This window comes from Bombus huntii, chromosome 8, assembly GCF_024542735.1.
Source record: "Bombus huntii isolate Logan2020A chromosome 8, iyBomHunt1.1, whole genome shotgun sequence".
Classification (NCBI taxonomy): Eukaryota; Metazoa; Arthropoda; class Insecta; order Hymenoptera; family Apidae; genus Bombus; species Bombus huntii.
Genome location: NC_066245.1, coordinates 1,378,982 through 1,402,430, shown reverse-complemented (window position 1 = coordinate 1,402,430; position 23,449 = coordinate 1,378,982). Strand labels below are relative to the sequence as shown.

Genomic DNA, 23,449 nt, shown 5'->3' with positions numbered 1-23,449 from the left:
ATATTATTGATTCAGCACATTTTCTACATCGCGTTGCTTAATTAGATAGGATGACTATCTTTTCGATAAGGAAACATTGATTTAGCAACAACAGAAGATATTATATGCTCTATAAATTCTTACATTTAGCGATAGATCGAATCTATTTGTCGGTGATATAACGTGATCGAAATCGTAAGCTGTCCGTTGCAGACTTATATTTGTCAACGATTTTATAGTAACTCTTTGACATTGTTATAACTGGAATTTCACACCACATTAGTTACTAATTACACGCCTTATCATCGTACACGTTTCTTTAATAAACATGCTGAATCTTAAAATATTTATAATGCCAGATATAGTATTTCTTTCATTATAGTATTTCTTCTAAGAATATACTCCGGAAACATCTTACGGTATATTCGATCTTCAAGTAATGTAACATTCTTTTTACACTCAATTATTATAGTTGAAATAAATAATTCTATTACATCTCGTACTTGCTTTCGTATCGTAAACGCTGACATGAATTTAAAATTGCGTAAAAACACTTTTTCATTAGTCTGACAACATCTTATGTAGCAAAGTCTATACTCATACAGCAGCAAATAACCGTCGTTTAATTTTTTGTCTAATTTAAATACGTCGCTCTCGCGTGTAAAGCCTTGAGAAACAGGCATAATATCTTATTGGCGCAATAAATTGACGATACTATGCGCATTTCAGGAAACGATATAAAACGGAAGAAACGCTTAATCGATTGAAAAAATTCGAATTTTAAGATATATTCACCTTTTGGAGAAAAATTTGAATTTCAAGATATATTCGCTTCTCGAACAAAACGTCTCGGTATCTCGGTAGAATTTCGGATCATTCACAACATGCCACTTTTCCACAAGCACAATCAGTATTCGAGAGTATCGTCACCAACCTGGTACAGGATGCAGTCCGGTATTTACCGTTTTAGTTACTCGCGCGACGAGTTTTTGATTTCTTCTAATGAGGGAAAATATAAGACTCGCTTGCACTGACATCCATAGTCGTTCACGACCTAACCATCGATCACGATACGCCGATCCAGCGGCTCCAGTCGATCCAATGGTATCCAGCGTACGCGGAACGTGAGATAGTGTCGAAAGCCGCTGAGGTCAGTTCGCAAGGAATGTGACGCCTTGAGCGAATTTTCGTCTGGCTGTGAAGCTAGCGACGAATTAAAAGGAACTGGAGTCGAGCTCGTTTGGTAGAAAATTGCATCGGCTCGCGACACTGGATCGGCAAAATGCATATACAATACACTCCTAACCCGCTCACCTTGTTTCGTAGCATCCCGCGTCGAATCTCACGAGCTGGTTGGCGGTGACTGTCCAGCACGGCCACAACTTTCCCTTCGTTCCTCTCGATCACACGTTCCTTCGCTTACGAAAAAACCAATTGCTTCTCATGGGGATATACAGTAATGGTAGGAGTAGATATCCCTAGTATCCCGCGTTTGCAACAATCCGAGCACTTCGATTTTTCACTAAAACTGTGAAACGAATTTATAATTTATATTATATTCGACTTTTATAAATAAAATATGAAAAAGTTTTACTACGTCCTGATTTCCGTGACCAGTATGGCGTAACCAGTATAGGAATATTTTATAAATACACATTTTCTTCGAACAATTCCATTGAATATATAATAACGTAACGTTATTAGGCACGATGTTTCTTTTTCCGATGACGCATGACTGTTCTTAGAACAAAGCATAAAACTTATCTTCGCTCTGTGCCTGCGTATGTGCATCGTATATCGTTTGATAAATTTTTTACTATTTCTTACCTGTATGAAATTTTCTGCGATATTAATATTAATATCTATCAGTATCAGTATCAGTATCGGTGCGACACCCTGATGAACTCAACTGCATTGTTATCGAAACATCGGAATTCTTTCCTTTCTGGACACGGCCGTTTCCCGGAAGCCTCAAACAGCGTTACACGAAACAGCGTTAATTGTATCAGTGTTAAGTGTAACAGTCTGAATACCATACCTAATAGGATAAAATATTTTTTCTCGAAAATAACTAGTATTCTAATAGAACAAAATAGAACATTTAACATTCTAGCGTACTTTCTTTGTCTCTCTTTTTTATGCTTTACACGTGAATTCGCTACAGCTACGGGATTTACACACGTTTAAAAGCATAACTGTCCTACTTGCGAGAAAGGCTAGCGGCCTTAAAATCCTTGTGGCGTTTTCATGTAAAGAAGATAAACGAAACCAACAAAGTTTCTTTTCTAAAATACTTTAATTTTATCTACCACTTTTTATTTTATTTATAGTTCCAAAAACAGAAGTCGTGCAAAAGTATTTTTGAAAGGTCAGAAATTTTGCATAAATGGTTTTGCGTAAAAACTCTTTAGTTTAGTGATATACGATATGCTTTTGCAAGAAAAAGTTTATAATGTTTTCCCAAAACTATAAATTCTTCTGAATTCTTTCCATTTCTGTGATAAAAGAATGCAGAAAAATATTTTCGAAAATATGAATGAATGAATGAATAATATAATAAAGTATAATGCAAGAAATAATAATTAATTTTAGTAAGCAATTTATATCTAGTTGAAGAATAAATGATATGATATAACATTTTCTGTACATATTGATACCTATATATGAGACGTATATATGATATACGTACCTATATATCAGAAGTCCAGCATCCACTTACAAGCAATATTATAGAAATTTTCATGTAAATTGATTCACGTAAATAAATGGTACTTGTAATTATCTTGTTTGTAAATTATCTATTGAAAACTCCGAACTGAGGAAAAAGCGTCAAAACATATGAATATTCTAAGATAAATTAACAAAATAAAAATACAATTTATTCTATAGCATGTGAGAAAACAAGGATTCAGGATGTAAATTATTTCTATTGTACAAGACATTGATTATAAGAAGTGTAAAAAATATTGAATTAAGATACAAGCTGTAATCAACTTTTTGTGTAAGAGATTTATATATTTGCGTAGTATCATAAAAACAACTTTCAACAAGGTAATTTAAAAAATTTACATATTCTTTTAGTCATTTATCCATGAAAATAAAGAGTTTAATTATAGAAACGGAGATAAAAATATTATGCCATAACAGGATATTATCGTCTACCTACAAAGAAAATATGAATCAAGCCACAAAACTATACATTTTTCTACATAAAAGATGATTCTCCTTTCAATGTCTGACTACATAACATCCACATACGTATAAATAATTAATGAATATTCCAGTCGTTTAATTTTTTCCCTTTTTTCCGTCTCATATGCATATTTCGCTTTAACTACACTGATTGTCGTGCATGTATAAATTACACTCATTAACTATTCTTACTAATATTTTACTATGTACGTTTATACGTATAGCCTGTAATATTGATTTGAACAAGTCCTTTAAAACGTTGTGCTAAAAAGATTAACGGATTAAGGAACATGAATTCTTATATTTTTCGTTAATATCTGTTTACGAATTTTAATAAATATCCGTCTACTGCTAGAAGTTCGAAAAAAAATTGCTTCGAAAGATACATTGACTCGAGTGTAATACTATAAAATAGCCTTGATTTTATTGAATCCATTTTATATAGCGCTATAAGTAAACAATGTAGTGAAGCTAATGAAAAGCTAACTCCAAAATGGTAACAGACAGATATCACATGTTAGATGCATAATTATTTGTTTTTTCAATAGTTCGGTCATTAATAATGCATTACAGTATTAACATCTAATAAGAATTCAATAGGTAGGATTCAATATGCACCATCGATAAAATTCGTTGCTTACGCTCTATGTTACATATAAAAATAAAATGAAAAATGATATACATTATTTAATATTAATTTTTCAAATATCATCCTGTGTAGATTAAAAAATAATTTAGACGATATATAATAACATAATTATCCAATACCTATATATATATATATATATATATGAGCAGAAAAATATTTTACGACACAAGAAAAAGACCATTTATTTGATATATGTAATTGCTACATCTTATTTTTCAGTAAATTATCTCATTATATCGTTATATTTTGCAATCTTATATCAGCAACGCACAGTGTGTGTAGTGATTTACCCTTGCTATTACTATTTTAGTCGGGTTTTATTAATGAAGTTTAATAAGGACACGACAATTTTTCAAAATTAATTAATGAAAATATCGTCGAAATTGAATTTTTTAAAACGATATTTTATTATCGGACTACCTTTAAATGCACTGTGACAAAAGCCATATGCCTTTTCTTGTCATAAATATCTCGCTGGATAATTGCGAATACAAACTTCATTTCACCGCTTCGAAATAAAAATGAACTCTTGAATTTTTACATGTTTTCGTTATCAAAATGATCTCGTTATTTAAAAGCATAACATCTTATTAATATATACAAGTTTGCTTTTATCCAGTTAAATTTTTTTGTAGAATGTTTATTATACTCTTTGTATAATATTCCCTTGTTCAATTAATATGATATCGTGTCGTAATAGAATAAGATTGGCACGTGCCCGGTTTCTGTCACTATTTCACGAGGTCGCGTATTTCTTAAATTTCGCTCTGAAACGAAAAATGACCGCTTTTATAACGTTAACTATGATAGACGAGTTACAAGGAAGCTACGTTACAGTTACTTTAATTACAGGAAGCAACACAATTTTTACGAAAGTAGACCTCGGAGTCAACGTTGTTGTACCTCTTGTGAATCACTTCAATGTGTTCAAGTTAATTACATACCCTTTTTCGTTGGAAGCAAAAGTATACAACTGTAGAGGAAACAAAATACAGAATTAAAACGAAGACAGTCTCTAAATACATTAAAAGTACAAATTTATATGTCCAGTTGTGAAAAGTTCGTATCAACCAATAGATATTAAATGTAGGAGAGAAATGATACAATTGTTGAAACTAATTATAATCTGATAGATGCAAGCAATATATATGAAAAAGTGTTTGTAATGGGTAACGTAACATAAATATAACATTGTACCGGCAATATTTCTTCCTAACATATTTAATTACAAATAAATAATTACAAACGAACTTGAAAGTAATCGACTATTCAATTGTTGTAATGTAATTGAATGTAACGTGTAGATCATGCTTTTATAGTGCGAGCTAAGAAACTATAGTGTTAGAATGGTCGCAATCCGTTTGACGCGGTACGTACGATCAACAACGCAACAAAATTAAAATAATTTTGACATTAAAAACTGACAAATAACATATACGCGACAGCTTAAAAACTGAGTTCGATTATTATTCAACGAAACTGTTTGGTAGTATTCTACATGGTCATCGGTACAGGTGTAATGTAACCTCGACTTTATTTGTAGATCTCAAATACTACCTGCTTCCCGGTAATCTGAGTAATACCCGGTAACGACTCGCTCAATTTTACAAACAAATCTATATTTTTCCATGAAAAAAAAATTCTTTTTATATAACTATTATATTACTATTACTATATGTATACATGTACGTTGTACGTATGTATGTATGTATGTGCGTTGTTTATGCTATATCATATTTTTCACGCAGTCTTGTCTTGTTTGATTTTTGTCTGCGTTAAATCGTAAAGTCTCCTTCATCCTATCTGTAGTAGGATCGTATAGAGCACATTTAAGTATAAAGGTCTTAAATCATCTTGCGTAACTTGTTTTGTATTCAGAAAGTCTATATTAATAATACATGTTTGTCATATTCTATTGATTATTCTAAGTAATAGGTGAAAAGAAGCGATTCTTCAACGTCTGCTTGAAACTACATCGATGGATCTATGTTGTCTATTGCATATAACAAGAATAGCTTCTTAATCCAATTTCTATCGGTAATGATGTTAGAAACAGAATTGTCTTCTTTCTATGCAGAAATTACGTAAACAATAATATTTTTACATTAATTGAACGATGTACATATAAAAAATAAAATTTTATATTACAATGTCGGCATTATTTGATAACTAAATATCATTATTCCACTGAATGTTTTATATTAAAAGAATAAAAGAGCAAAGTAAATTGATCAATCCCTAATTATGAATTAATTGATCGATTAAACGATTAATCATTAGTAATTGGTTCAATGATCCTAGATCATTATTTCAAATGTTTAACTTTATATAAATCAGACATAAACAAAGTTTATCGGTTATAGAAGGACCGACGATTAAACAATTTGATTAATATTTATAAAAACTAAAAGATAGTCGTTCGGGAAAGCGTCAACTTTGGTTGTTGCAAATCAAAATATTATCATTATGTATCTCGTGATTCTACATAACATATATATTAATAGAAATTTAAGATACGCAAGTAAAAGAAGAAAGTATAACACTATATTAAATAATTATTCTATGGCGATAACGTTACCATCAGTCGATAATTCGCAAATCGCAGCAACGTTTAACATATATACGTATTTAGGTTCTAATTCTTATTTTGTTATTATAGTCCCATTTTTGTTTCCCACTATATTTTATTTTTATAACAACTAATCATTACAATACAATTTACTGCGGAAATAGAGATCGAGCCTATAAAAATACAAATTAATCGAAAAGATCTGCTGAACATAAATTTCTTTTACTATTAAAAATTATAATTTGCAAAAGTAAAGAACTTGGTTAAACATTTTTCGAATTACATCTAGAGTAGCTTTTTGTTAATGGAACTTCTGATAGATGGCTCCATGGGCATCAAGAATATAAACGGTATATTACGATTGAATCGTAACACGTGCGATGCGTACAATGCTAAAATAAATAGTTTCTGTTATACAAATATATACGTAAATATTATATAAAAATTAGTGAGAGGGCGCTCGATTTTAATTCTTTTCAACAAACAGATAATCGTAATCGCGAAATAACGAATAGATTAAAAGACAAGAAGAAAACATTCTCCCAAGTAAAGAATCGGTAACGAGGTATACTTAATTAACATAAATAATAGCTTTTATTAACTAATTGTTAAATATATTATATAAATTGTTTTTGAGTTCAGAGGTGATACGAAGTTAATATTTTTCATTTGAAACAACACTCTGTTTGATCGGTTTAAACGATTAGTTCAATCGTTATATAACAATTGGTGTTATGTGTAACATAGTTTGTACAAACTTTGATACCAATAGTGCTATTAACAGAGTAAATTAACGCGGCAAACGAATAACAGGGCAAACAACGATCGACTATTTCAAAAACGCTGTTACCTTCAGTCTTATAGTATATAATATATATATATATATATATTATCTTAGAATAATGTACGTATATCCGAAACTTTATACACGTTTCACATCTATTTACTACATCTAATACATGGTTGTTATTATTAAGAAATATCTACCCGTTATTTAAAAGAATCCATGATGCTGTAACTAAGCGGTAGATCTGAAGTCAGACCGTAGTCACTGGTCTGATTAGCTACCGATTCGAACTACTTCGGCAAAGTCAGTGCATGCGCTTCAAGGTTTTCATAGTGGCTGTCGCAGTGATTATAAAGATCTCGAAATAGGACAAAAGCTCCGATCTGTATTGCACGAAATGTACGACAAATGAACTCGTATTCCTTAATTTCTTCTATCTCTAGTCATTGCCGTCGCGTATTCAAACGCGTACAACTTCTCCACGTTTCTTCATCTGCTTCAAATTTTGGTGAATTTTAAGGAACCACGCTATACGATGGTTAAAAGATAACGCTTCGTATTAGACTGTGGCGAAGATCTCAGCTCGTACAGTTACAGTTTCGATCGAAACTATCCGAGTATCGATCGTACAACCTGTAACATCGTGTTACGCTCGGACGTGTGTACACTGTACACGCGCTTCATTGCACGGGAGCAGGCGACACAGACACGTCCGTGTGAAAAAGTGGTAACTGGTAACATGTATACACGCGTATTACGTGTGCACGCGGAAAAGCTGAAGATTAAAAAATATACAAAGGAGAAGGGAGGTGATGAAGAATGGAAGAGTGAGATGGGGAAGGTTGTGTGTCGTTACGTGCGAAAGTGAGAGACAGAGAAAGAGAAGGAGAAAGAGGAAGAGAAAGAGAACGGGAAAAGGAAAGGGAAAGGGAAAGAGAAAGGGAGAGAGAGGGAAGAAGCGGTCCGCAAGAAGATTCTTGGAGTCGCGGATGGTAAAGGTTCGGGCAAGGGTAGGTGGGTGGTTGTGTCGGCGAAGGAGAGCCACAGGAGGACTAGAGGTGAAGAAGGAGGTAGAAGCGAAGGTGGAGGTTGCCGGAGTAGGTGGATGAGGATGAAGAGAAGGATGAAGAAGAGGAAGGGGGAGGGTGGTTTAGGCGATGGTGGGAGTGGGCCGAGCTAAGACGCGTAATGACGCCCTGAATCAATATGTGAGGCACTGAGATATGCATACGAACTAAGACAACCGCACACCAACCAGCCACAGCTCCTCTGCTCGGCGTCGCGGCGCGGCGTCCGCGCCGTGGCGCAAAAGGAGGGGAGAAATTAAAGACGAAGCAGGCACAAAAATAACGACCCACCGGCAGTACCGTCTTTCCTTCTTTCACCTTCGCTATTTCCTTTAACGTTCCTTTCTCTCTTCGCTTCTTTCCCCTCTTTCTTCCCTCCTTGCCACTCCCGCCCACTATCCTCTATCTTCTTTTCTCTTTCTTTCTGTCCTTTAAACTTTCGCCGCCTCTCTTTCCTCGTCTCAGCTGAGATTCTCTCCGTCTTTCTTCGTTCTGCTCTCTCGAAGACGTGACTGCACGGCTGAGATGAGACCATAGGCAGAGGGATACGATGCTGCTAGTCGGTGTCAAGAGAGAGCAAGAGAGTGGCAGAGACGGACAGAAAGACAGAAAGGGATGGAGGAGGGACGGTGACAGGGGAGGGAAACGAGAGAGGGTTGACGAGTGGAGGAGACGATCGGTTAGTAGATCGTTTCGATCGGGACAATGGTCCTGGCTCTCGAGTGGATCCTTGAAACGATCTTATCCGTACAGTCTTAATCCACGTCCCTGCTATTATTCGCTTTTCCCGGCACAAAGAAATACAAATGCCGTTCCCGTAATAGCCTGCGAATGTATGTATACATGCAAACCGAGGGCTCTTGCCGAAGGGATGGCTTGGTGCCGCGATTAGACGAGAATGCAGACAGAAATGACGTCGTTGTGTAGATTTTAATACGATAAATGGCTCGCTTCTACTACACGTGTTCATCTTCCCTTGCAGTTTCGGCAAGCTGATTTAATCAAACGATACAGCTCGTTAGCGATTTTTCTCTCTTCTATACAACATTTTCCAACATTTCCCTCTTTCCTTTAATCTCGTTTTATATTTCGATCGATTCATAGATCCGCTATTCGTCCATCTATTCGTTACGCGCCTTCTCCACAATATTTACATCGGTCATCGTTGATCCAGCGTCTTCTTTTCTACCGTTGCATTCAACGTCCTAACAATCGCCTACGCATATACGTATCTCCGGTTTCGATATTTTCTTTGATTACCATCGTACTCTTGTATCTCATTAGTAGCATCGCACTGGCATCAATCAATCGGTTCGTAATAGTTATTCGTTTCTAAATTTCAAATTAAAACGACAAACCGTACGGAATCACCATCTTTTTCTTTTACGAACAAACAGAATTGCGGTTATACAGGCTTAGACATTTTTAATCAGAGCACGTACATTTCTATAATTGCAACACTATTACCACCCCACCCGTTTGACATCTAAATCGATTTACGTCCTTTACGAAATTATACTACGAAGCTACACAACGATTGCTGCCGCGTATCGTTTCTCCCTTGTCGTCTACGTTCGTACAGCGAAGATCTTCCTACGTATATGTATACGAGCATATGTATAGGTAAATCTCGTGTCAAGGAAAAACGTTAGTTATTTGTTAGTACGCTATACAATGAACCGTTAGACTGTTGATCAATTGCCAACGGAGAAAACAGTCGTAAATATGTCCTAGATATATTGTACTATGCAAGTAGGTGGACAGAGAAAGATATTGCTCGTGACTCTTACATACATCTGTAGACCTCTGTCAAAGTTTTCGCAATTAATATTCCCCTTGTTCCTTCTTTTCGTGCTTCGTAGGAAAGAATGTTAGCGAAAAGTAGGAAAACAATTCGTCGATCGATTTCCAAGAGACAAGTGTAATTATTTAACACTATCGAGGAAATGTTATGCGAAAAAGCGCATCTAATTAAAATCTCAGTGAGCCATCCGAGTTAGTTTACGTGTTCTTAGGAGAATATACGAAAGATATCGTTAGAACGTACACGACTGTTTTGGTTGACGCAAGATAGTTCAGATACGTATTATCATGCGATATATCGATAAATCAATTTATCTTCTGACTTAAATACGAGTCAGATAAATTTCGGTTATTTGCGATAATATAGGTATACTATTTTTAGTGATATTAGCATTTAACGAGTCACGGTTCGAGATAAATGATTTATGTCGTGTTCGTTGTTAATTTCGGACAATATGCTTACAAACAATAGGAAAAGAGTCGGCGAAGGGAAAGAAGAGATTTATGAGTTTCATTTACATGTGACCTAATTCGTCTGAACGTAATCAATGACCAAGACATACAAATCAGATTAAAACTCTGATTTGGTTAACTACACACGAAACAGTAATAACCCCTCCTAGGTCAAATTTAAGGCACCGTAAGGGATCGTATCGATCACGAAACCCGAAAGTCAACGATCGTCGTGTTTCTTTTAATATGCGTCACCCTGCAGTACTTCGTAATCAGGTCGCTATTGACAATATTACAATTCAATTTAACGTTGAAATTTGCTTCGTTCCATTGTCAAATCAGTTTCTGTTTTTCGTAATAAATTTCAAATTAACGAAAACCTTCGATACATGGTTACTTTCCGAACTTTAGTTGACAAAAGAGTATTTCAGAAAGAGTATGTTAGAAATGTCCCTTTTTTCAAACGATTTAAGTTTTTATAAAAAAATGAAAAGGATTAGTTTGCTAGATGATACCTAAGAAAAGTTTTCGACAAATGTTGCGGTTGCTCGTGATCGCCTCTTTTTACAACTACTTTTATCCGTGTCTGTAATGAAAATTTGGACGACACGTTTTGTAGATCTACGTCAATCATATACGTGTTCTTCGACACTTCTAGCCGATAACTGCGATAAAGACCAAAGATTCTTACATCTTTCGACGCCAATTGCGCGTTGCCGTATAAATCGATTTCGATGAAATTTTTAGCACGTACAATACATAACTGACAAGAGTGTTGTTAACATTTTCAATATACACTCAGATACGATACAAATTTCTTCAAAATTTTCCTTAGGCGTTATTTAGTAAACTAATCCCTTTCGCTTTTCGATAAAAGCTCAAGTTCGTTCGGTTCAATTTTAAAAACGTCATTCCTATTTCAAGGAGTGTTGAAATATTATTGTGACCAACTGCACGTGAGTGCATTGCACGTGTTCCATTATTGTAACTTACGATGCCAAATATGTCATCAGTTTGTAGATATTTGCTACGAATTAACTTAGATTTGGATAAACCTTTTAGAGGATAGGAACGTGATCTATTGATCACCGCTACTTCCAGAATCTCGTATTTCGCTTATTCCAAAAATATGTTACAAATTAAAAAACCGACGAAAAATTTAATTTTCTAATCCATTGTTCGACTTTCCGATCATCGGCATTCTTGTCAATGAAATAAGAGCCAGAGAGCGTAACATCGTTAAAAAAAATTTCATCGCATTCGTGAGTCACAAAATCGAACAATTTTATAACACAGAATAAATATAAAAATACTGTCTGTCTTTTATCGAAAATAAATTTTATCGCCAATTAGGGGAATTTCAATTTTTATACAAACTACATGTCGATAACCTAAACTAACAGCGACTGAAAACGACCAACTAGTTTTATCAAAAGTATGGACACGCGTAATTACTCTCGAATTTTCATCGCGCTTCGTGTCCACCTGCGGGTCTAAGCGTCTAGTTTATCGGCGGCGTGGAGGGATGTCTTGGACGGATGATACTCGTCTGCGTCTCGAAGAAACCGATCCACGAGATCCGACGAGCGCGGTGATCATCGTTGTTGCCAACACGAAGCGTTTATCTCTAGCGTGTAATCGATATTAAAAGTCTAAAATGTGTAGCGTGTGTGGCAAGCTGGCCGCGTGTAGGGGTCATAGCTCGACGTTGGGAGTTGGGTGAACCCCGCGTTACTGGTTGAAAGGGGAGGGTGGTGGAGAACAGGCAGGCGACCAGGGGGTGAGAGGGGGTGGTAAGAGTGGTGAGCAGCGGCGGTGGAGGCGGCAGCAGCGGCGACGGTGGTGGTGGTGGTGGTGGTGGTGGCGGTGATGGTGGTGATGGTGGTGGTGGTGGTGGTGGTGGTACGAAGAGGTGGAGGTTCTCATTAAGCAGCCCGGGCACCGCGCTCTGGGGGTTTAAATAAGAAGAAGAAGCGTTGCTGTGTGTGTGGAAGAAGGGAGAAAAGGAGAAGAAACCGGTAAGACTAAGGCAGTAAGGGTGAGCAGGCGAGCGAACGCGAGAGGAAGTGGGAAACAGAGAGAGAAGAAAAGGAGATAGAAAGTGAAGGGGGTCGGGGAATTATCAGGGCTCGCGCTCTTCGCGAAGGGTTGGGGGTACCGGCAGGCAATATGGCCGCTACTGATGAGTGATGCTCGTAACCCTTACTGCCATCCATCCCTGACTGATACGTCAGTCAGTCGGATCTCTTAACATACTTGGGAATTATGCTCGCCACGACCCTTCTTTATCTCCATTCCTACCATTGTTCTCGTCGAAGGTCCTCCGTATTCGGTCAATGTTGCCGTGAACCGCGTATCAATTACTTTAATGAGACGGACCTCCTTCGTGGTTGATTTTCCATACTTCTCTTCCTCGCTGAATTTTCTAAGCGAACCTGGACATGCATCGAACCTTCCGGAGTAAAAAGACGATCAATTATATCGTTGTATCGTTGTGCATAGGTTTGTTCGACAAGATAGAAAAAGATCTTTCTTTCGAACGATACGAACGGTGGTAACGAATATCTGCAATTAGGATTCTCGCGCAACTACTCGAAGTTATTTCCGTGATTGCGAATTACATTGTACGTAATCTCGACGCGATCGAACGAATTCGCGCTGATCCAAATTATCAGCTTCGAATTTACGCGAACGTGAATGTCAAGTTGCGGTTAAGAACGGCAGCAGCGTCGAATCGCTGTAGAACAGCCCACGGTGGAACCTTTGTTACCAAACGCGTCGGCCATACGTTTATATTAAGGAGAATTTACATTGGAAAAAAGGAACGGATCGTCGTTGTAAATTGAAAAGTTGTTTCGTGATTTTGCCATTTGGGTGGTTACCCAAAGCCGACTGGTTAGTCGGAGCTGCGAAAATTACAAAGTGACGAGCAACGTCATAGCCGTTTTCGTAACGAATCAAACTTGAGTCGCACCATACATCCGATAGAATTATCGATACAATCTTCATTTCCCACGGACTAATCAGAACACTCCCCCAAGGGCAAATCATCTTTCCAACGAAAATATGATTAGAACAGATCAAGGGTGTCCATGGAAGTTATATAAGACACGGATCGCCCCGGCACCTTTAACGATCAAGATCCAAAGCGTATAGGTATACAAGCGAGCCCGACGAAAGGTATTAAGAAGGTACAGGCAGCCCTAACCTAACTGCAGCAGCCCTGGACCGATCCTCATCCTCCTTACACCCACACTCCGTGGCCGTCTTACTCCCTGGCCCGAAGTTAAGGGTGGTCTCTTTGTCTCGCCCCTTCACCCTCCTCTTTCCCATCGTATGCGTGCTACACGGACGAAAGACACGCGTGTGCGTGAAACCTCGCAAGACGGACAACGGGGTTGTTGGGTGGATGGCTCGAAGGTGTAGGATGAGAAGAAGGAGGAGGCGAAGGAGAGAAAGTGAAAGAGGGAGCGAGAGAAGCTGGCACGAGCGAAGGAGAAAGCGAGAGAAAGGGTGAGGAGTGCAAACGGAGGGGAATGCAAATTAGAAACGCTTGGGCAGAAAGCAGGAGGAAGAGGGCCAGGGTAGCGTGGGAGGATAGAGAGGGTGGCACTGGCTGGATGGGGGTATATAAGAGGTGGTGACTGAGGGTGGTGGCCAAGGAACTTCACTTATGTAAACCGTGTAACGGTGTGCGCGCTCGCTTGCCGCGTGTGTTCACACTGGCACCTACCGGTTTCTCTATGTATGTGTACGCGTGTCCCCCATGCGTGTGTGTATATATCGATTGCTGGCCAAGCTACCCCGCGGGGTGCCCTCCTTACTACCCCTATAGTAATTATTGTGCTTCTCACATGTGTGTATTTGTCGTGAGATTTCGCGCAAGATGGTATGCGTGCGGGCGAGCGCACACACGTTGCAAAAGACCCTGTACACGTATATCCGAGTTCCTTACGTGCCTTGTCCGATGGTTCCTATAGCGAGCTACGGCATTTAACGGGTGTCATCCTATAAAGCGAACTTCCATTCGTTACGAACCCGTACGAACATCCTATCGTACCCGTCCCGACCAACAGTTCGTTCCGGCAAAATGTTTTCTACGAGTCGCCGGCACCGTTTCTGCAAATTCTTACTTACTTCCTCGTTGACCGCGGCTAATTAGCAGATTTTCCCAGAACGCACGCACGCCTCTACGATGCTTTTCTTACATTTTCTTCGTAAATACAATCTTTATAAATATAAACTGTAGTCGTTCGAGTGGAGACAAAACGAGAGTCGCAATAAGGACTACACGCGAAATGGAAGCTGCTCCGTAGATAAGAATTTACGTAACGAACGCTCGACTTTAACTTTCGTTTTGGCTAACGATATCTATGGGAGAACAGCTGTTCGCGAAGCTTTACGGAAAACACTTTAAAGGAGTGGAAGGCGCGAGACCGAACATCCAAGAATAAGATCGGTTTATTTTCATTTCGAAGAAAAGTTGCCAAAGTCGTTCGAAATCGTTGCACGATTACACGTTCGATACCATCGATTGTACTAACTTCAGCAACTCGAATCCTTCTATATCGTTCGATCGTGGAACGGGCACGCTTTAAAATTCTGCTTTACATAGGTCGACACGCGAACCTTTAACCGCCTCGTCAGATGGAAACAAAGTCGCACAAGCGTAACTACGTACTAGTTCTACGCGTAACGCGCATAGTTGACACTGGGGAACGGTCGTGCGTGGCGTTCGAACGGTCGTGCCACCTGATAGATCGAGCCTCGCTGACGCTCTTATTCGAAATAAATGGCAAGACTCGTGCGATAGTATGTAATTCCTCGGCCAGTATTTCGTTCTTCGCACACACGATCGCGCGTCCGTGACACCGTAGGTGAAGCCACGTGCGGGTTCACACACAATTTCACCGGCACGGTAGTGCACACAACTAACGGTCCGAAGTGCAAGAACATCCCTGCAAGCCACCCTCGACCACCTCGTCCATCCTCTCCTAGGGCAGTCTTGGAAAGGACCTTCAAGCAAGAGGATAGGAGAGAAGCGGTTAGGAACGGACGGTACGACGAGAAACGAACGGACCGACGGACGTAGGACAGAGCACACGCTATATATAGCAACCCTATCTTGCGACACACAACCACAAGTCATCCCCCCGCTCACGTACTTTGGCCGCATTCTCAGCCCCACGGTTCACCCCTTGGCTCACCCCTTCGTCGTTTTACCTATCTCCTTCTCGTTCTCCTTCACCTTGCACCACACTCGTCCGCTTTAACTCTCCGTTGTTGTCTCTCTTGCTTTCGCTCGCGGTTCTTCCCCCGTCCCCTTCGTCCTCTCTTCCCGCCGCTTCATCGTGAAACCTCCGAGGCAATCAATCCTCCGTCTTACAACGTACTGACCACCTTCCGAGAAACTTCCACTGGCACTCGTGGCTAGATGGATTTGAGGAAAAAGTCGTGAATGGTTAATCGTCGGTTCTGCGGACAGCGCTGCACTGGATTTTGCTTTATTTGCCATTGTCCCGGGCTGCGAACGACGAAACAGGGCTTCTCGAGGGTCGAAATAATTGTTCTACTTTCCAACCGAACGGGTTGGCTTACTTTCACCGAAATCTCTTCTCTTCGCCTTTTGTCTCGTACGATTCGATTCTTCCGTACAAAGCTTGCAGCTCGATTTTTCAAACATTTTTTATCCCCTTTCTCGCGCACCTCACTTTCCAAATGTTCTCACGATGTAAGTTTAACCGAACAAGATTTCACGGAAATAAATAATTTCTCTATTAACCATACAAGCTTGTATCGATTATCGATAATATATCCCGATCGATATTCTCACAAAACGATACACCTGTGTTTATTTCAATACTTCAATTTCTTTCCAAATCGTAATATTTCTCAACTCGTTCTTCCCCCACCATTATTCTATTCTTGTTTCTTCCTGTGGTAACTATTCGAGGCAATCTATCTTCCTTTTTGCAATGCACTGACTGCATTTCAAACAACTTTTGCCTTCCTACGTTCGAAGTTAACGTAACTCTTGATTTAACTCGAGGGAAACAAATCGCAAATTTTAGCGTAGTTAGAAAAGAAGTTCTCCTTCCTATACTTTTTTATGTCGATGATCGATTATATTAAATTATTTTACGCTATACTATGTCATATATTTACGAATCGATATTCTACGTAATCGTGATTCGTGTACATTGCGCGTAACTTACGCGTATCGTAATTACGACACGGAAATACAATCGTACGAGCCCGAAGACTTGGCACAAAGGTGTAGCTCTTCGTAAAGTATGGAAGAAAAAGCAAAGAATAGATATCGAAAAATCCTTCGCTCGGCTTTCAGTGTAAAGCCACTCTTTAATCACGACTCGGGGCAAATTATGGACAGTTAATTCGCTTGGCTTCTCCTCTCTTTTACGGTTATTCTATGCGGTCATTTCCATCTCTTCGTTCTGTAGCCAAAGGCGTTCCACAGTCAAATCGAGAACCAATCAATACCGATAATTAATTAGAAAAATCAGAAAGAAAAAACTTGCGAAACTCAAGAGTTCCAACGGAGCTGGTAGAAAAACTGCCGGAGGCTTTCGTTTGACTCCAAAGTCCCTTCACCCTCCTCCCTCCCTCCCGCCTTCTCATCGGTTCCTCTCCGGTGAAACCACCCTTTTCGCCCCTGTTCGACCCTACCGAAAGTCCTTGCTCAATCAGCCTTCCTCCAGAATTCCTTCTCGCTCTATGTTCTTCCTCGTTCTCAGGCTCGTCTCTTAGGCTGCAGTACTCTCGTGTCTTCGTGCCCCTTTACCATTGAATAAATTAACGTTTTTAGTTTGCCGATATTCTGTCCGACGCAGCCTCGGCTCCACTCTACTCTCTATATCTTCCGTCTATCGCAATGAATGAACTTCTTTTTCTTTCAGACGCTGCCTGCCTTCGCAGCGGCCGGGCCGCGCTCCTTCGCGCCGCTCCTCGGCCACCCACTCTATTCAACCGCGAAAATTCTGCAGGAATTTTAATAACTCGGATTCGTACTGATTAAAACGGAGGTCGCATCCGACATTCCTCCGACCAGCTTACGGTTGCTACTTGGCAGCGGGTGAGTTCAATATTTTGCCTCTGTGTATTTATTCCTTCTTAATCCGTGTTCCTTTTGAAGAGATAGAGATAGAGATAGAGAGAGAGAGGAAGACAGGCGGGCAGATTGGGAAAAGACGAGAAGAAAGGAAATACGTCGTTGAAACTTGTCGAGTCGTTATATATTTACCCAATAACATTAATAATTCCTCTAGTGCGCGTTTGTATCGAATATGTCGTATTATTTGATTCTATCACAAAATTTTCATTTTATTTACGAAAAATTTATTTTAATATGATAAACTCGAAACTAATCTAAAATACGTGAAAGATCTGTTCGCAATTTTCTTCGCTCCTGTAATATAAACGATATATTTTCTTTTGTTGGAATACAACGATATTAATCGCATACAGATGAGGTGGTTGATCGAACGGATTCTTCCCTTCGTTGCCCAGCGATATTCCTACTAGCGTACGTTCGTGAGATGTACCGCGGTGGCTGGCGCGTGCACGCTCTTCCGAGAATTCGACGGAAGAAGCGTAAGGATACGGATGGAACATTGGGCACGGCATAGCGCTTTGTATCGAGAAGCATCTGGAAGGTTCCGTGGCACGTGACGTCACACAGATATCTACTCAGGTCACACTCTTTACTGCATAGAAAGTGGACTTCAAAACCTTTTCAAGAGCTATGGGTCACTCAGTCGGTTAGTCTGAGAATAACTAGCCAACTGTCAACATTCCACAACGCTCACTTATATTTCCTGTAATTTTTTGTTTAATAAATATCACATAATATTATTTCAACACAAACATTGCGTCTTCCACAGATTATTAATCTTAATTTCGAGATGAAATTCCAACATCTTTCCGTCGCACAAACTTATTAGCAATTAACTGCAATTATTCCATTTTTTCTCTTTTTACTTAAAGTTTTAGCGTCGCATCGACATCTAGATCAGCGAGTGAAAAATTTCACTTTTTCACAGTATTCGTTAAAGAGAACAGGTAATTCGATTACGATAATCGATCGTTTTAGTTTTTATGCAGTTCTGACGATCACGATGATATTCAACAACGATTACACTGCGTTTCTTCGCATTCTCATTCACATTTAAACATGATTATTTCTTTATGTACGTTACGTCTATTCAAGGATACTTTATGTAAATAAGCCGAACAAGGTCAGAAACTTGGCTTCGGATTTACCATCCACTTTCTCTCCTTTCGACCCGTTCGACCTCATCCTTTCTCACTGACTGGAAACTTCAGCTTTCGTCGCTTTTACACGTAACACGTCTTACATTATTTTATCACCTCCCAGAATCAATTAAGCAAAACCTTCCACCCTCTAAACGATCTTAAAACGTTCATTGTTCGATCTATATACCGGATAAATCATCGTCACATATATACATATCTATATGTATACATGGATTTACAAACATTGTTTACGAAGAGTCTGCGTATTTTCTCCTGTTATTTTATTATTACGTATCTTGAACCTGGCGGATTCTTTTCATCGAAATCAGAAAATTAGCAAATATATGCTTCGCTTATCGTGTCTTCTTCCCGCGATCATTGTACTTGTACGTATATATGTGTATACCTTTTGGTAACGATACATTTAATTGCACGCGGGAAATACGACTCACAGTATGCCATGTATCTGTGAGTCTGCGAATATCTCGAGACGTCACGTGCTCGTGGCTTTTAACAAAGCTATGTGAAGTCATATGAATGGCAAACGTGTCTAAATCTACGCAAGCGAAAAAAATCCTATACCGTACAAGCGTAATGCTATAAAAGCGAAGGGAAACGGATTGACCCTACCGAATTAGATGCTTTCTATCAAATGTCCCGACTCTGAAGCAGAGTGATAGCTTACGTGACTGAACGACCGCGATGATCATTTAATTCCAGTCGAGGAAAAGTATCAACAGTCGGGGGCAGTTGATCGGGGTGAGGGTGTCATTCGGTCCGCTGGTCTGTCGGTCTGTTGGCCTAGGGAAGGGCGCGTGGCGCACGTCCACTATCAATTTATCACCCACCCTCGCAACTTTCCCTCTCGGACCTCGTTCTCGTTTTCCCTCTTTTCTCGGGTCGCCCAACCTCTCCCTTGACCTCTGCACCCCTCCCTGTCTCCCTATCTGTCTTTCTTTCATCCTTTTTCGATCCACGAAAGAAGAGACCACTCTGAGAAAAGAGGGAACACGAAGAGAGTCGAAACAACCATGACCAGCACAATCTAGCGGTGGTCAGTTCACGCTGTAGGATTATAGCTTGTATGTACTACTCGTCGCAACCAGTCCGTTTGCTCTTTGACTCGTCGAGCACCGAGGAGAACCGTTTACGTTGAGTGATTCTGATCGTGAAAAAGGATAGACGAGCAAGGACGTGCATGATTTTCGCTTTTACGACTCATCGGGGAACGTTACGAATGCCTGAAGGAAGGCAAGAGAACTTGGTTTTCAATTTTTTAAAGATAAAAATTATCGTACCTTCGTGATCTGTTTCGTATTTCGTTACTTGGAACGACGCGACGCGATCTACGATTTAGCACTGACTTCGCCTAAAAATCCGATTCGTACGTACTAAATTAATTATACGGTTTGTATAATTATAGATTAATTACGTATACGTATATACACACTTTCGCTAATACGGATCCCCTCTGGGATCAAAGATCGTATGTTTTTAAACGCGTAATTAACTCTTTGCATTAATTGATCGAGATTCTCAGTATTTTCTGAGATAACTTTGTAAACATTGTACATGAGATCAAGAAATATAAAATACGGTACTGCCCGATAAATCGAATTTTAGATATAACGCGGTTGTAAGTGCACGTGTTTTTGCATAAAAATTGAACATCAAACGGAAAAATTTTACTGCAGGTACGCTTTTTTCATCTACTTTTACAGAAGAAATTATCTACTCGCGTAACATCAGGCATTAGCATCTTGTATAAGCTTCGATTAAGAACCCGTGCGTTGAACGCAAAAGTTCGATAGAAGGGAAAATAACGTCTCGCGTATCGACCTCTGGTACAAAAACACTTTCTTCTGGTCAGCCTTGCGCGGGTCAGTCGATCGCAGACACTGGCACGCTAACATCACCGCACGATCATACACGAAAAGGCATAACCGAGTACGCGGAAGAAATTTTTCTACCATCGGTAACCACCGGTATGCTCGACGAAAGGGAAAGCAAGGGAAAGAAACGAAAGACTACGACGGGTCGGGCAGGAAGGAAAGCAGGACGACGCGACGCGACGGTGGCTAGAATCGAGGGTGGTTAAAGGAGAGAGAGAAGGCGGACAATAAAATCAAGCGGCAGGGCTTCAACCCTTCCGCTAGAGTTGAGTCGTAATCTTGCTTGCCACTCAAGGGTCGAGGCCTACGAGATACCATTTTCTTTTCCGCCAGGGTAATTAATTAGCGTCACTCTGTTAAATCACGCGACGTACGTGTTGCGTGTTGAATATCCGATCCGTGCGAAAGTAAACACGATAAATAGCGATCGATCGAAATACGTGAGCTTTTGTAATTTAATTTATTTTCTTTTCTTTAATCATGCACGTAATAGCTCTATTAAAATCGATACGAAGATTTTATCGATCGCGTGGAACAACGACGGTACGTTATAAAAAGCACGATATTCAGAGGAGCCGCGAAGAATTACGAGAAGGGAAACGCACAACCTTTCAGCGGTTTATACACGAGTAATTTTCCAACCAATATCAAAAGTTATCTTTCCACTGGCGCAAATGAACTTTAATTTCTGTAATTCAATAAGCCACAAGAGCACTCTCGACTCGTATCTCCGATAATTCTGGCTTTCAATACGAGTTTAAGAACATCCGAGATCGGCACTTATTTGTAAGTAATTCAGATCCGCTGCTGGCCCGCCCTTCTCCATGGTTTAATGATTAAGACGAGCGTGGAGGAGGAGGGGGGGGGGAGGGCACAGGAAAGAAAAACGAAACGAGTAAAGAGAGAAGGATAAAGAGAGTGGCTCTTGTCGTCGTTGCTGCATTTTTAATACCGCATTCTTCCCTTTAAAATTTAAAAATACTTCCGCGTCGCGTAATTGCAGGACCTGCTGGAAGTAAAATGCACGTGAATGCAGGGAAATCCGTCTCGTTGGTCGATCCACCGCCGACGGAACAGAGTTTCGCGAAAAGAGGAGGGAGGTGGTGGTAAAGGGGGAGTTACAGAGAGGCAGCGTGCCGGGGCTGGTTGCTCCAAGAAAATTAAGTACTGCCTGGTAATTTGAGGTATTGATTTTTATAGCCTCTCTCGGTAGGCATACATTAAAACTCCCTCTTTGCCCCCCTACCCTGCTTTGCTTTCCACTCCTTCTTCTTAGTCACCCTTCCCTGCAGGGGTGACACGAACACGGCGGTGCCTGGCGATCCAGCATAAATCTATCTTCCCTTCCCTTCCCTTCCCTCTTTCGAACGAAACGTTCGCATACGTGTCTTTCGAACGAGCCTGCTCCTCTTCGATCACGACCTCTGCCAGTCTTCATACCGTAACAACTATTTTTTTTTTTTTGTAATAGAATCGATACCACTGTTATATGTACGCTATATATCAATACTATTCTATCGATTAATTTATCAAACGAGATACAATTTAGATATAGTTGATATAAATTAATACATGCAATCGTATGCCGAATGACATCAATTTTGATAGATACTTTTCGCAAGTTATTAAAGCGACTTATTAAAAATTGCTGGGAAATTAAACGCGTTCAATCAACTTGGAAATAGCGGTGTTTTTCTATATAACCTTCGCATGAGAAAATTAGACCAAAGTAAAATTTTGACATTCCTCCTCGGCTCGTACTTGGCATACGCGCCATTATATCGATTTAGTTTTCCATGTTAATTAATCATATTGGTCCGAGGGAAAGCAATTTGTTCGGAGCAACCCCAGAAGGGTGTCACGAGTACTGTGGCGTGTTTCGATCAGATAAAATTTCTCCCCAATGAATTTTTCACCTCCTGAAGCACGGATGTTCCCCGTGCTGTCATACGTAATTACAAACACTCTGTGTATTCCTAATCGGCAACTATTTCTGCAGATTTTTAATTAAAGCTGTTTCTTTAAAATATAAAAGACAAAAGAAAACGATCACAGACATATACGCAACGATATTAACCGAAACCCTTGATTGGTATCGTTGGAACATAAGAGACGATACCAGCTTTTGAATTGAACTTTAGAATATTTAATTTTAATCTATATCCTATATCTTGCGTAATAATTGTCACTTGTATTTTTGCCGCGTAAAACAAAAGTATAAATTAGCAAGTATTTTAAAATTAACTCGATCTAAAGTCTTACGGATCGTCGACGGCCCAACAATGATCAACGATACGGGAAAGTATCGTACAATGATATTCTAGACGATAATATTTCAAAGAGGAAATTTTTGAGAAAAGAGGATAATTTTTGTTAACGTATACGGAGGATATACAAGGAAACGGTCTGCGTAAGAAATAATTGTAAGAGATAGAGAGAATGGTGAAAAGGCGTACGAATGGATGTGGAAAATTGGCGGTAAAGATCGTGCACGATCCGTTCTTTCGTTGCTCTTTCGTTGTTCTTTCGTTTCCACGTCAAGATAGAGAAGCAAAAGAGAAGAAAAGGAAACTCTCTCGTTCCAAGTTCATATGTGAGCGTCGATTTCGCGGTCCGCTGCGCTGCGTGAGTGGTTTGCTTGCCGCTTAAAAGATCCGAAGCATAGCCATAGCGATGGCTCCACGACATCGCGCAAGCTCGTCCAAACAATACGATCAAATAAAGATCAGCTCTACTTATCAAATAAACAAATTCGTTTCTCATTGGCTATCGTTGAACTACTGA

The 23,449-nt window shown here is 39.5% G+C and overlaps 1 protein-coding gene and 1 long non-coding RNA gene across 12 annotated transcripts in view; one reads left to right on the top strand and one right to left on the bottom strand.

Moving 5' to 3' along the window:
• LOC126868756 (diacylglycerol lipase-beta-like) overlaps positions 1-23,449 on the bottom strand; it is a 136,629-nt gene that overhangs the window by 8,543 nt on the left and 104,637 nt on the right. The window contains exons 1-3 of one of the 10 annotated variants that reach the window (XM_050624543.1): positions 1,807-1,953; positions 1,294-1,507; positions 775-1,182 (exon numbers count right to left, since the gene is read on the bottom strand). The gene's annotated coding sequence lies outside the window, so the exon portion shown is untranslated. Of the gene's footprint in view, positions 1-774; positions 1,183-1,293; positions 1,784-1,806; positions 1,954-23,449 lie in introns of those variants that run through there. The other 9 variants (XM_050624544.1, XM_050624545.1, XM_050624547.1 and 6 more) reach the window with 9 other exon arrangements.
• The window catches only part of LOC126868759 (uncharacterized), a 66,452-nt gene continuing 45,713 nt past the window's right edge, over positions 2,711-23,449 (top strand). Inside the window, exons 1-2 of one of the 2 annotated variants that reach the window (XR_007690746.1) lie at positions 2,711-12,517; positions 17,417-17,592. This is a non-coding gene — a long non-coding RNA (uncharacterized LOC126868759). Of the gene's footprint in view, positions 15,558-17,416; positions 17,593-23,449 lie in introns of both variants that reach the window. The other variant, XR_007690747.1, reaches the window with a different exon arrangement.